This window comes from Cnephaeus nilssonii (genome assembly GCF_951640355.1).
Source record: "Cnephaeus nilssonii genome assembly, chromosome: 10".
NCBI classification, from domain to species: Eukaryota; Metazoa; Chordata; class Mammalia; order Chiroptera; family Vespertilionidae; genus Cnephaeus; species Cnephaeus nilssonii.
In genome coordinates, this window is record NC_137081.1 from 60,457,524 (window position 1) to 60,470,968 (window position 13,445).

Consider the following 13,445-nt stretch of genomic DNA (forward strand, 5'->3'; position numbering starts at 1 on the left):
AAAACAATACTGTATTCACACATAGCTGCCAGATGTCATTGGCAACACCAAAGACAATATCATTCCTGACCGCAAAGGTTGCGTGTTGTTCTTTTTCTCAGTGACACTGGAAGGCAGCATGACAATCCAAATGAAAATTGGGCTCATATGCAGGTCAAAAGATACTCAACTTGACTTATAAACAAGCACATGCTAATTCAAACGGTGAGATATAAGTTTTCATCTACAATAGTGTCAAAGATCAAAGTGCTGTGCTGGCCATGGTGTGAAGAAGCAGGCACTCTCATACTAGTAATTGGTTAATGAGACTAGAAATTGGGGCATCCTCCTTAGCAGGCAATTTGGTAATATCCATCAAAAAATTAAAATACATGTAAACATTGACCTAGGAGTTCTGCCTAGATTTATACTCACACACCAGAGTCAAGATATTTTCTCAAGGATAATTTCCAAAAAATATTGTATACTTTAAGAAAATGAAAAAAGGCAAAACATAGATGTGTATACACAAGAGGCTCTCACTCATTTAATAAAAGGGAGATATATATGTTTTTGTATATGTTTTATTTTTTTTCCTCTGGAAGGATAAATGAGGAACCCTTGAGTAGTGCCAATTGTCTCTAGCAAAGGGAGATGAACTGTGGCATAGAAATACATATTACTTTTTTATTGTATAGTTTCCAGTACTATATGAAAATTTTACCATTTATTTTTTAATGAAAAATAGAATAAACAAATAGCTAAGAAAATGAAACTGACTTCATCTGAATGAATCTGATACACTGAAATTCTTATTCTAATTAGAATTATGGAGTTACAATTGGCTTCTCAGCCTGCACACATTTTAAATGTCCTTAAGAGCCAAAATGAATGACATGAGAGTTGCCATTCAGAATGTTAATTTCTTTCTCTGGCATTCTCAGTGGTATTCATACGTTGGAGATTTCTTCCAGGCTAGCATGACCTCAGGAAATCCACCCAGTTAAGTTCAAGATCATCCTCTGAAGGTGGAAGTTGAGGTTCTGGTTGAGAGCATAGCCTGGGATGGACCTAAACCCTAGATCAAACCCTTACTGCAGAGAGTAAGGAAGGAGTCAAGAACCCTCTTAAAATGTGATAGGCAAAACAGCTTTGAGAACTTTCTTTATGCCCAAAGTAGAAGGCAGTCTAAAAATTGGATTTTCAGAGTTTGAAGACCAAGAATGGTCCAGAAACCATTCCAAATTGTCAAACCCACCTCAGTTTGGTCCATTCACTTACTCTTAAATCAGATTTAGACTACCCCCTGGTGGTTAGGTTTAGAAGGGAAATTCCTTTCTGTCTAACTCACTGTGGCCTTTTATTCAGAAAACAGCATTTGATCTAATATGAAGTCAGTCAAACTTCTCAGAAATGAAAAACATAATAAAATTTGCCATCAGGCAGGGAACAAAATCTCTAGTATGGTAGTATGAGTGGAGGTCAAGATGGAGAAGACCATAATTGGAAGGAAAATTTATGTTTTAAATAAAATATTTTAAAATGTTTCCCTGCTTTGCAAATGCCTTTTCTTCTGGCCTCATTCTCCTTTTAAATGCCACACTTTAAACATTCGATTTAATGCCATATGCCCCAGCCTCTCTGAGCTGCAACTGATTTATTGGCCCTAATTTGTACTCAGATGGGTTGATAACATGTCACCTCAGCATACTCTAAATCACCAAAGACACATAAGCATTATCTTATCTTCTAATACCTAACACCCTTGGGAAAAATTTGAATCTCAGAATCAATCCACTTATATTTGTCTCACTAGATTTGGTATCTTCTAAATTTTGTGTTAATATAAGCTTTGGTGTCTGAGCATTGCTCCTGGACTACATGGCATCTATATATATAAAAGACTAAGTAACTGAATGACCAAACGACTAAATGACTGGTCAACCGGTTGCAATGATGAGATTGACCACCAGGGGGTAGACGCTCAACACAGGAGCTGCCCTCTGGTGGTCAGTGTGCTCCCACAGCCAACCTCCTGTGGTCCCTCCCCCCAGCTGGCCAACCTCCCACAGTCCCTTCCCCTGGCCAGCCAGCCCCCCCGCAACTGGCCCCTATCGCCAGCCAGGTCAAGGGACCTCACCCATACACGAATTTGTGCACTGGGCCTCTATCCTATCTAATAATAGACAAACATGCAAATTGACCATACCTCCGACACACCCACAAGCCACGCCCACAAGTCACGCCCACCATCCAATCAGAGCGAGTATGCAAATTAACCCAAACCAAGATGGCTACAGCCACAGAGAGCAAGGTTTCCTAGGTAGCAGAGGAAGCCAAGCTTTCCGCCTGCCCTGGCCAGGCCTAAGCCTCCACTCAAGCTACAAAGTTTCAATTATAGAAGGTAAACAAATTCAAACAAATGGCGGCAGAATGGAGCTTGAGAGAGCAGGCCAGGGTTGCCGCCGGCAACAGGGGAAGCAAAGCTTTCCGCACACCCTGGCCGGGCCCACCCGCTTAAGGCAACAAAGTTTCAATTATAACCCCAACACAAATGGCTGCCGGCCTCAGAAGGAGCCCCAGGCTTGGCTCTGCTCCAGGCTACAAAGTTTCAATTGTAGAAGGAAAATAAATTCCAGATACCAGGGCCTCTGCTTGGGTTTCCAGGGGGTGTGGCTGGCCTGCAAACCACCACAGGCCCCTCGCTCAGGCTGCCCCACTCCCCAAGGGAACACCCACCTGATCCGGGACACCCTTCAGGGCAAACCAGCTGGCCCCCACCCCTGTACCAGGCCTTTATCCTATCTAATAAAAGAGTAATATGCAGATTGATCATCACTGCAACACACAATATAGCTGCCCCATGTGGTCAAAGATCCTTCCCCCATGTGGACACAAGATGGCCACCACAAGATGGCCAGCAGGAGAGGGCAGTTGGGAGGCACCCGGCCTGCAAGGGAGGGCAGTTGAGAGGGACCAATCCTGCAAGGGAGGGCAGTTGGAGGTGATCAACCCTGCAGGAGAGGGCAGTTAGGGGTGACCAGGCCGGCAGAGGAGGGAAGTTGGGGGCAAACAGGCTGGCAGGGGAGCAGTTAGACATCAATCAGGCTGGCATGGGAGTGGTTAGGGGGTGATCAGGCTGGCAGGCAGAAGTGGTTAGGGGCAATCAGGAAGGCAGGCAGGCAAGCAGTTGGGAGCCAGCAGTCCTGGATTGTGAGAGGGATGTCCGACTGTCCGTTTACGGGCAGTCGGACATCCCTTGAGGGGTCCCAGATTGGAGAGGGTACAGGCTGGGCTGAGGGACAACCCCCTTCCGTGCACGAATTTCGTGCACCAGGCCTGTAGTCTTCATATAAATATCAAAATATCTATGGATTTCTAAGTAGCATGTGTTAATATAAAGATGAAGAAATAGATATATTTGGCCGAAACTGGTTTGGCTCATTGAATAGAGCGTTGGCCTGCGGACTGAGGGGTCCCGGGTTCGATTCCGGTCAAGGGCATGTACCTTGGTTGCGGGCACATCCCCAGTAGGGGGTGTGCAAGAGGCAGCTGATTGATGTTTCTAACTCTCTATCCCTCTCTCTTCCTCTCTGTAAAAACTCAATAAAATATATTTTTTAAAAAAAGAAAGAAATAGATATATTTGAAGATTCTTCCAAGTGCTCAACTATTTGTTCTACATTGTTTAGTTCTACTGAACCTGCAACACTCCCTAAAAGTCTGACTTCTTAAAATTTCCTTTTCTCATCTGAGGCTGGAATAACAAATATGTTTTGATTTCACTGGAAAACTGCTACAGAGTTAGGAGGTGACAAAATGGGGGATCTCTTACATTTCCGGGGTTTAAGATAAGCTCCTCAGAACGTCCTCTTAGCTGGTGCTTCCCAGTCCTCATTTTAAAAGTAAAAGATTAAAATGTAGTTACGACTTTTTAAAAAAACATACTTTTATCGATTTCAGAGAGGAAGGGAGAGGGAGAGAGAAACAGCAATGATGACAGAAAATCATAGATTGGCTGCCTCCTGCACATCCCCTACTAGGGACTGAGCCCCAAACCTGGAATCAAATCATGACTTCCTGGTTCAAGGTTTGATGCTCAACCACTGAGCCACACTGTCTGGGCTGCAGTTATGATTTTTAAAAATAATAAAATAGACAAAAGATAACACTAAAAAAAGAAAAACATTTTGAAAAGTAGCTGCTAAAATTAAAACTACCCATGGTCAAACAATTGTAAAAATAACCCTTGACAACAAATGGCTCTCAGATGTATTTAAATGGCTAAAAAGGGACTGGCATCTGTCTACATTGTAAACATAAGATATTCTGATTGACAGTGTCTCTCTGGCAGCTCCTGGGTTGGGAGTCTCTGCATCATCACCCTCTATCTCATGCCAAAGATTCATGCCTACAGCAAGAGGGGTGCATTCATCTCTTCAGAAGGCATGATCAACCACAAACCAATAATCAAATAGCAACAATCGATTCAGCATTCTTCACTCCAGTCATCAGTTATGGAGACTACAAACCCTCTTGTTCTCCTCTCAAAATTCTTTTCATTTCCTGAGAAAATTCCACTGGTTGATGGTTGCAAAGTAGCAGGGTTGCCATCCATAGGCAAAGCAAGAGTGGAAGCTGGAAGGTGTTACTATGGCTTACAAAACTCTACAAAGTCTGAACCCAGTCCCTCTTTGACTTCATTTCTTATCAGTTTCTTCCCTCTCACTCTGCTCCAGCCAAACTTATCTCCTTGATTATCTTCTCACATTCCAGGCACACTCCTGTCTCAGGCATCTTCTCTGCTTGGAATGCTCTTTTTAGATATCCTATAGCTAGCCCTCTCCTCCTCCAAATCTGGCTTAAATATCCCTTTAATGTCACCATCCTCTCTCCCAGCACATCTGATCTCCTTACCTCCATCTACTTTTTACATAGTACTTACCAGCTTCTTATATTCTTTATAATTTAACTATTATGTTTAGGCATTCCTATCTATCTCCCCCCGACACATCCACACATATACACACATTATAATGGAATCTCCACAATGGCAAGCATTTTTGTCTGTTTCCTTCGTTGATGTAACCTCCGAAGATTATCTGACACATGGTAAGCACTCAGTAAGTGAAATCCTTTTACATGAATAAATGAAAGAATAAGTAAAGACATTAACATTGTTTGGCAGATTGGTTCTTTTACCATCCAAGTAAAAGAGACACAGCCCTTGGCTCAGAGCTGCTAAGTGGTGCATAAGGAGTACTCAGCACCCAGAAGCAAACAGTGTCAAAAAGTTAATGTAGCAGAACTTGCTATCTTGTTGGTAGTAATTGCTAGAATAAGTAAGGACAGCAGTTGCTTATCTACCGCTGCCTGAAAGATTTTGCTGCTTTTTAAATCTAGAATATCTCTAGTCTACCTACTAGTTCAAGAGTTCTCAGTCATTTTCTGATCAACATCCCTTATTTTCCATTTTTTCCAGGAAGTGATGCCTTCTCTGAGAGTTTAGAGGACCCTAAGGGTGAATCTAAATTACCCAGCAACTTGAAACTTGGCCTCATTCATTCTCATCAGAACTCTCAACCTCCAAGGACTCTATTCTGATATTAGCAAAGGGATATACTTCATTTAAATTTAGTTGATTGAGTTGGGAGAGAATCTTAACAACTCTCTCTCATGCTCTCAGAATTATTCTATGACATATCTCAGTATCTACCTTGGCAATGACTGCTTTTCTGCTAGTGATACGTGTCTTCCTCTCTTATTTGTTCACAAGTTACAGAATACATTTGTATTGTCACCTTTTCCCTGTATCACTCACAAATTCATGACCCACATTTAACTGGTAATCAAAAACAATATTGCTTGAATGATAAATCTTCTTGGCAACCAAACACATTAAGTTATCCTGTACGTGAAGATACAAAGTAGAAAGGAAGACTAATGCTTATTGAGCAAGTACAGCATATTGCACGCTTTACAAATGCTACCTTATTTTAACTTTACACAGAATTTTCACAAGAAATGGAGTATGCTTTACTCCACCAATTAGATGACAAGCTCCTCGAGTAAGTGACCATGTTTATCTTCCTTACCACCACATCCCTAAATCTAACAAGGTGGTTCATAGCAGGTGTTTGATGAGTAGTTTTGAAAAAAAAAATGAATGAATAAAATTATGTAATGATAGTTTCTCTTCCTTACAAATCTGGCTCAAATCACAATTCTATATCCTGCATTATTAGCTGTATTTTGCTCACAACATTGACCCTCACAAAATGATGGGTATGCTCTTTCATATCCTAAGACTGCTTTCTTTTTTTTTTTTTAATAGACTTAATTCACTTTATTTTTCTGGTATAAAATTATGTGGTGGCCATAGCTGGAATCTGGGTCCTCTGCAGGAAACACTGGGTCTTTACAAGATAGTCAATGAGTTTCTGAGTGGGAGACTTGGTGAACAGGTCTCTTTCCAGAGTTCGAGGGTGAGATTGTTTTAAGTCTTGGAGATGGCATCAAAGGTGGCCTTGGCAAAGTTGCCCAGAGTAGCAGTGCAGCCCTGGCAGAGGTATAGCAGTCTTCACTACCTGCCATCAGCAGCAGCTCTTGGGCACAGGGGCTGAGACAATACCAGTGCCCCTAGGGGTGGGGACGAGGCACATAAGCACAGAGCCACAGGGTCGGTCACCTTGCAAGGGACGGTGATTCCTTGTAAGAAATCATGGCTTGCTCATCTTGTTCCCCCATAGCCTCCCTGCACAGGAACAACAGAGAGCTTGACCAGGAAGATGGCCCATGCTGGCAGTGGCTACTTCCTTGGAGCACTTAACACTGAGGCCAAACTGTCCGTAGAGTACCCAATAGTGACAAGTGCCTTGAACAGGGTCCTCTGGCCAGTGCAGGTCTGCTTTTGCAACAGCATAATCTTCAAAACAACTTCCTTGAGTGATGCCCCCAGGAAAAAAGTAATGACCTCAGATTTCCTTGATGGGCAGGGAGAAGAAGTAGATCTCCTCCAGGGACTTGATCTTCATGTCCTTCATCAAGCGGCCCAGCTTGGTGATATGGATCCATTCCTTGTCCTCAGCCTTGCCTCTGTGAGTTCCATGGTCTCCAAGACTGGTTCTTAATTTTAAAAGCTGTTTTAAAAAACTGTTTAAGAAAGAGTTATGGATTGCTATTAAAACATAGGAAATTGTCCAGAAAATTATTACTAATGTAAAGACTCAGAAATAAAAGCACAATTGGGCAATTCCTTCTTTCATTTTTCTCCCTTGATATTTTCTTAACTATTTTTAGGAACTTTCTCTTCCAGGTGAATTTTAGAATCAAGGTTATATAAAAAGTCCTATTAGGATTTTTATTATAATTATTACATTGAATTTATAGATTCACTCAGGAATAATTGATATATTTACAATATTGAATCATCTACACCAGATACATGTTATACCTCACCACTTTTAAGTATTTTCTGTATCCTGCAGCGAAGGTTGATAGTATTTGGAAAATATGTACCTCAAACATGTTTTGTTCATTACATTCCTAGGTATTTTAAAGTTTTTGGAGCTATAGTGAATAGGCTCTTTCTGTAAATAAATAGAGATATAAGAAACCAAGAACATTTGAACTCTAATGTTCTTTCTTTAAATTTATCTTTATTGTTGAAAGTATTACAGATGTCCCCTTTTTCTAATGTTCTTGGCCTGATTATCAAAGTGACTCAGCAGGTCAAGTCACAATCCAAGAGTAGTTTTTAAGTTTGTCTTTTTTATTGCATTAGAAAATGATGATCCCCAAAAATATTCAAGGACTTCTTGATCAGAAACATATGTACAATCTAATAATGTTTATATTTATCTTGAAATAAGCTCTTGTGAGACAGAACATGTTGTAAGACAGAAAAATGAGAAATAACCTGAGATAACTTCACAGAACATCCAATTATACGGAGCCCATTGCAAAGCACTAGCTCTTTCAGAGCCAAGAAAAGAGGATGGAAAGTTAGCTTTAGTTCAGTAACAGCTGCCAAAAATTTTATGAAGCACATACAGAGATAGTGGCACTGAAATTTCAATGGTACTCACCTCCCCAAACCCTGTGCTAAACACCTGTGGACTGGTGAATTTATTGCTGCAAATGATAAATTGCAATTGTAATCTCAAAAGGATTACTAAAGAGACAAATAGATAACTTTTTATTAAAATTAGGTTTATAGATTGTGAACAGAATTGTGTTTATCATGAAAACTCCAATTTGCTGAGCTTTTGTAGAAACAGAATCATTTGCTAGACATTTTTCTCCATACGCTGTATGTCTCCATTTCTTTCTCATTTAGCTCTGTAAGTCACATCTTCCACCTATTTTCACTGAAAAGCCCAGTCCTTTCCAACTCTTGTGAGATAAAGCAGGCACTTCACAGAGCTCCCGGAATAGTTTCTCCTATTTAAGAAACACCAGATGGAACAGCTAATGCTGTGCAGTGCCTCATCTGTACTGTCAACGTGGCACAACTTTTACTTTCTATCAAAATCAGAAAAGTCTTTACCTCCATACAAAGAGAAAGGAGAGAAGCATGTTTAGATCCTCATCTCCTAACACTGCTGCATCATGCCCTGAGCCTCTAATCCAGGATCAGGTTCTAAAACAGTGGTATAATCAGAATTGGTAGTTAATAAATAAATAGATTTATAAATTTTTGAGCAGTGATTTGCATAATGGTGTTAGGCATATATTGAAATTTCAGTGCTAATTATCTACATAACTCTAAAGGAAGGGAAAAGTGGCATATGTCTAATCTACTTAGAAGAATCAGAACCAGGAGGTTTCTGATGGCAACAGTCATGTGGGGGTGGGGGGACAAAAAAATCAAACCCTTTAATTATCCTTCCAAAAGCATCAGATCCTCTTTCGCCTGAATGTATAGATCATTCAACTTCTAACGGTGTTGCAGGAAGATATAATTAAAGTCTACCCTCGTCGAAGATACGTGTTCTGGGGGAGAATGTGTTTAAGATATATAAATGACTACATTAGAGAGAAACCTGGAATAGAAAGTATTCAAATCAAAGCTCCAGCTGTATGTGTTCCTGATCTAGAAGTCATTAAACAACAGATGGAATTAATAGAAGAAAGTGTTGAAGAAGAAAAGTTTTTCTTAATTAAGATTTTCTAACAAAACCCTAATATCAGCTGAAGTGTTTTATCTGGCCATCTCTAAATCAGCTACCATTGCCACATCCCACTTATGACGTTGCCCTGGAAAGAAGTTGTTCCCCTGCATCAGCAATTCACACAATCAGCATTTCATAATCAAGAGGACAGTCGTTAAATTACAAAGAAGTTAAAGGTTATTCCCTATCGAGAAAATTTTGGAGTGTTCCTTGTTACAGGGTTTAGAATACCTAACAAAGGGCAAGGTGTCAGATTCCAGGTTTAGTAATAGCTCGCCTCTACAAAAGAGAGGATGACCTCATGGTCCCACCTGTAAAATGCTGATAAGTTAGACCCTCTTCACTCGGGATACAACAGCTGGCCAACCTCTTATATGTGCTCATTAATGGAACCAGTGTGTCATAAATTTCCTCTTCTATTAAATCTATCTCCTGAAATCAAAAGTGTTGAGTAATCAAATAGGTCAAGGAGTATATAGTACTTCAGATTTTCCTTGAAAGTTATTTGAAGGGAAAGAGGACTAGTTTAATTCACAGTTTGGCCTTCTTCATAGATATGCTGATTAGAGTGACTTTGACAAGAGACCATGAGCCATATGGAGACAAAAGAGATGTCAAACCAGGGATTCTCCATGAATTAGATGAGCAGGCCTCTGAACTACCAAGTTTGATTATAGCTCCAAAGGCATTATTTGCAGGCCAAAACTGCCATTCTAAATTGTGTCTTATTCTATCTGACACTCCTAGAGATATTTCATTCAATTTATTTTATTATCTACTAACTCTGTGTGTATAAGAATAAAACTTGGGGTATACTGTATTAACAACTACAATTTAAAGGAGGTGAGGTAAAGTGTAAGTGGTAAAATGTATTAGTCAAGACAGGATAGGCTATGCTGTCGGAACAAACACGTACACCCTAAAATGTGGGGGCTTAACAGAGCAAAGGTTTCTTTGTTGCCCTCATCACAGAAAAATTTGTGTTGGAAGGATTTCCTTGGCAACTTCCATAAATTCTGACTTAGAGTTCTTCCATCTTGAGACACTGACATCTTCAAAACACAGACTTTGCAGTACCAATAGAAGGGGAAGAGAGAACCAGGATAAGGAACATGAACTCTGAATTGCTTCAGCCTGGAAATCTCACAGGTGACCTCTGCTCCCAGTGCACTGGCCAGAACTTGGTCTCATAGCAGGGAAGCTGGGAAACAGCCTTCCTGATGCTCAGAAAGAAACTAAACACAAATCCCTGCCTCTGCCACAAGAGCCTCTGCCACATGGGCTTTGGAGTCAAACAGTTGAGGGACTGGTTTCTATGGCACCTTGGGAAGTTGCCTATCCTCTCCTCACCTGGGTTTCACATCTATAAGCAAACACCTTGAGGGCTGTTGTGATGACTAAATCAATTGTCTGCCTAATTGCCTGATTTAATGCTTGAAACATAAAGCCATTATTACTACAATTTAAATAGCTTAAAGTTTTTATAGCTGGTCCCAAGACCAAAGCAGATTTCAAGTTCAGCACCATCAGATCATAACTCTACTCTGGCCTTTAAAATCATCCTGTGTGGATCTGAGCGTGTGCGTTTTTCAAGCTTACTTCACCAGATCAGACGCGTCCCACACAAACATCCACCTTTAATTTACCACTGCTCTGCCTTCTCTGTTTTCTAATGCATGTTTCATGGCAAAAATTCCTGAGGCTTTTAGCTGAATTTACCTCTGGAGTTCTGATATGTGCTTTTCTATTCCCTTGGATGTCTTCCTTTTCTCTTACTTGCCTCCTCCTCCTCCTCCTCCTCCTCCTTTTTTCTTTTTAGCAATGGCTTGAAAGCCTTAGAGATAACATTATATTGATCAAATGCCTCTTTCTGAAGGTTTACAATGTTTTCAGAAACCAGATTGAAAAAAATTCAGGATCCTGAATGTCCTAATAAGTAATGAAACCTAAGTGACAGCATTTTTATTCTTTCCCTTTCTGACTTTGCTTTCCCTCATTAAAGAACTCAATTTAATGCATGTAAATGAATATACCTTCCCCATTAAGCATTGCTGGGCCCAGATGTAAAAACGACAGATCCATCTTCCAACTCTTTATTTTGAAACAACTAAATAAGGGTCTTTCAAAAAAAAAAAAAAAGCTCTAGAGTTGCTTTTTCTCATTATGCCTTTAATATTTGACTCACACTACAAAGATCTATCAACACAATCATTCGGAGGCAAGAGAGACAGCAGCTGCTGCCTAACTAGGAAACCGCTGTTATTCCTAGAGTGTGCGCCATCCTGCGGGGCTTGGATTAACTCAAGATGGATACTTTCTCTCCCGTGCTTCCTTACAAATCACTTCTGGTAGTACCAAAGGTACTGCAAAGAAGCATTCAACACCCGCAAAGCAGTTATTTAAAATGAAATATGAAGCATTCTGATTGCGTCTGGATAATCTTTGCTGTGTTTCTTAATGAATTTTTTAAAAGCAAGTAGCATCTTTTCTTCTATTAGTGTTCCTGAAAATGTGCTGGTGCATATATGAACCTTGGTCAAGATAAAACTGTTGAAATATTATCGTAGAAAATAGGAATCTATCCATAACAGACAGTTCTTCTTATACATTGAGTTAGTATTGTTTTGTCATAACTCAGAGACAATTCTGACTCAAGCATGCTTGACTTCCACAATGCATCCTTGGTGTCCTCTGAGCTCCCACCTGCTGCCATTGCAATCCCACCTCCCTTCCCCCCAACCCCCAACTAGGAAGAAAAGTTCAAAATACTCTGCAAACCATCTGATGAATGCTTAATGTTCCAGGGCAATCCAGCCATCAAAGATGACTCAAGGAGCTGGTTTTCACTGGACAATAAAATTATACCCATTTTTTAAAAATATATAAATCCACTGTCTTTAGCTTCTCCAATTCCTGAAAACATCTTGCACCGTAAATTTTGCCTTATAAAAGGTGACCCTGCAGGATCTCTGTGGACATTTTTAGGAGCTGCTCCTATTTATTTAACCAATTTTAAAACTTCTAAGCAAAGAAGTAAAAAAAAAAAAAGGGGGGGGGGCCTCTCATGATTCCTAAACTCCCTGTGAAGGGAGTGTGAGGTGACAAATCTCCAGAAATTATTGAATCTTTCTTTCTACTTGTCTGAACTAGAAGAAAGAAACAAGATAAAACAGGAATCCTTTAACTTTGCTATGTGTTCATTTCTAAGAAATCACTTTGAGAATGAGTTTGAGTTTTGAACACATTTTACAATACCAGCCGTTGCTGGCTCCTCCAAGCGTGGAAAGTTTGGAGCCAATTCTGACCACCTTCTACCTGGCCTTGTCAGTCAAATGTAAATAGCACTCTATCAGGATCAGATCCCGGAGCCCAAGAAAATAAGCATAGCAAGGGGCTATCCTCATCATGTACTAACTCTTTTTTATGGTCCAGAAGGGCAATGGTCCGTTTAGCTGCATGCCTTGAACAACTCATTTCTCCTCTGCATCTTAGTTCCTGACCTATTCTTCAGAATAGCTCAGGCATGAATTAATGGTTTTGTCTTTTATATTCTGCCACCTTGTTTTGGGGATAAGGTAAAAATTATAGGAAATAAAAGAAGGGCGTATTAATTAATCTCATTGCAGATATAAGATGGAAGCAATTACTGGACTAAAGTATACAAAAAAAATTCTGTGAGTTACAATGAATGGCAGGCTTTATGTATTAGCCAAGGATGACTCAACACATGGAATATGAGTGAATAGAAACCATGAAAACCAACATGTCCAAACGTACCTCCTCCATTAAGTTGTATCTGATACCTCAGTTGAAGTCTTGAGTCCTTGAGCATATCTGAGCAGGATAAGGTAGTAATTAGCTTTATTGGCCTTATCAGAAGAGATAAGATCCTTTCAGAACTCATGAACAGGTTCTAAAAGGCTTTATAAGGGACAAGACAGGACCCCTGGTCCAGAGGAAATGTGTAAAGCCTAAATGGTTAAAGATAGAGATGCGGGTTTGTTGGGGAGAGGAGACCAGATCATAGTTACTGAAAAACTTGATATAAAGGAGGGATTGGATCACAAAGATATTTAACAAAATTCCATGTACTACTGATGGAGGAGGGGAACAGGAGGAACTCCAGAGAGACAATTTTCCATGTACTGATCTAAGCTTCCTAAGTGCAAGATCTTCCCATTGGTTCAAAAATCTAAATGAGGCCTAAATGTATAGTTGGTTCAGCGGCCTCACCTGTGACAGAATGCCTGAAATGCAGGGAATTAAATAAGTAATTCTGTTAGCTCTTCACCT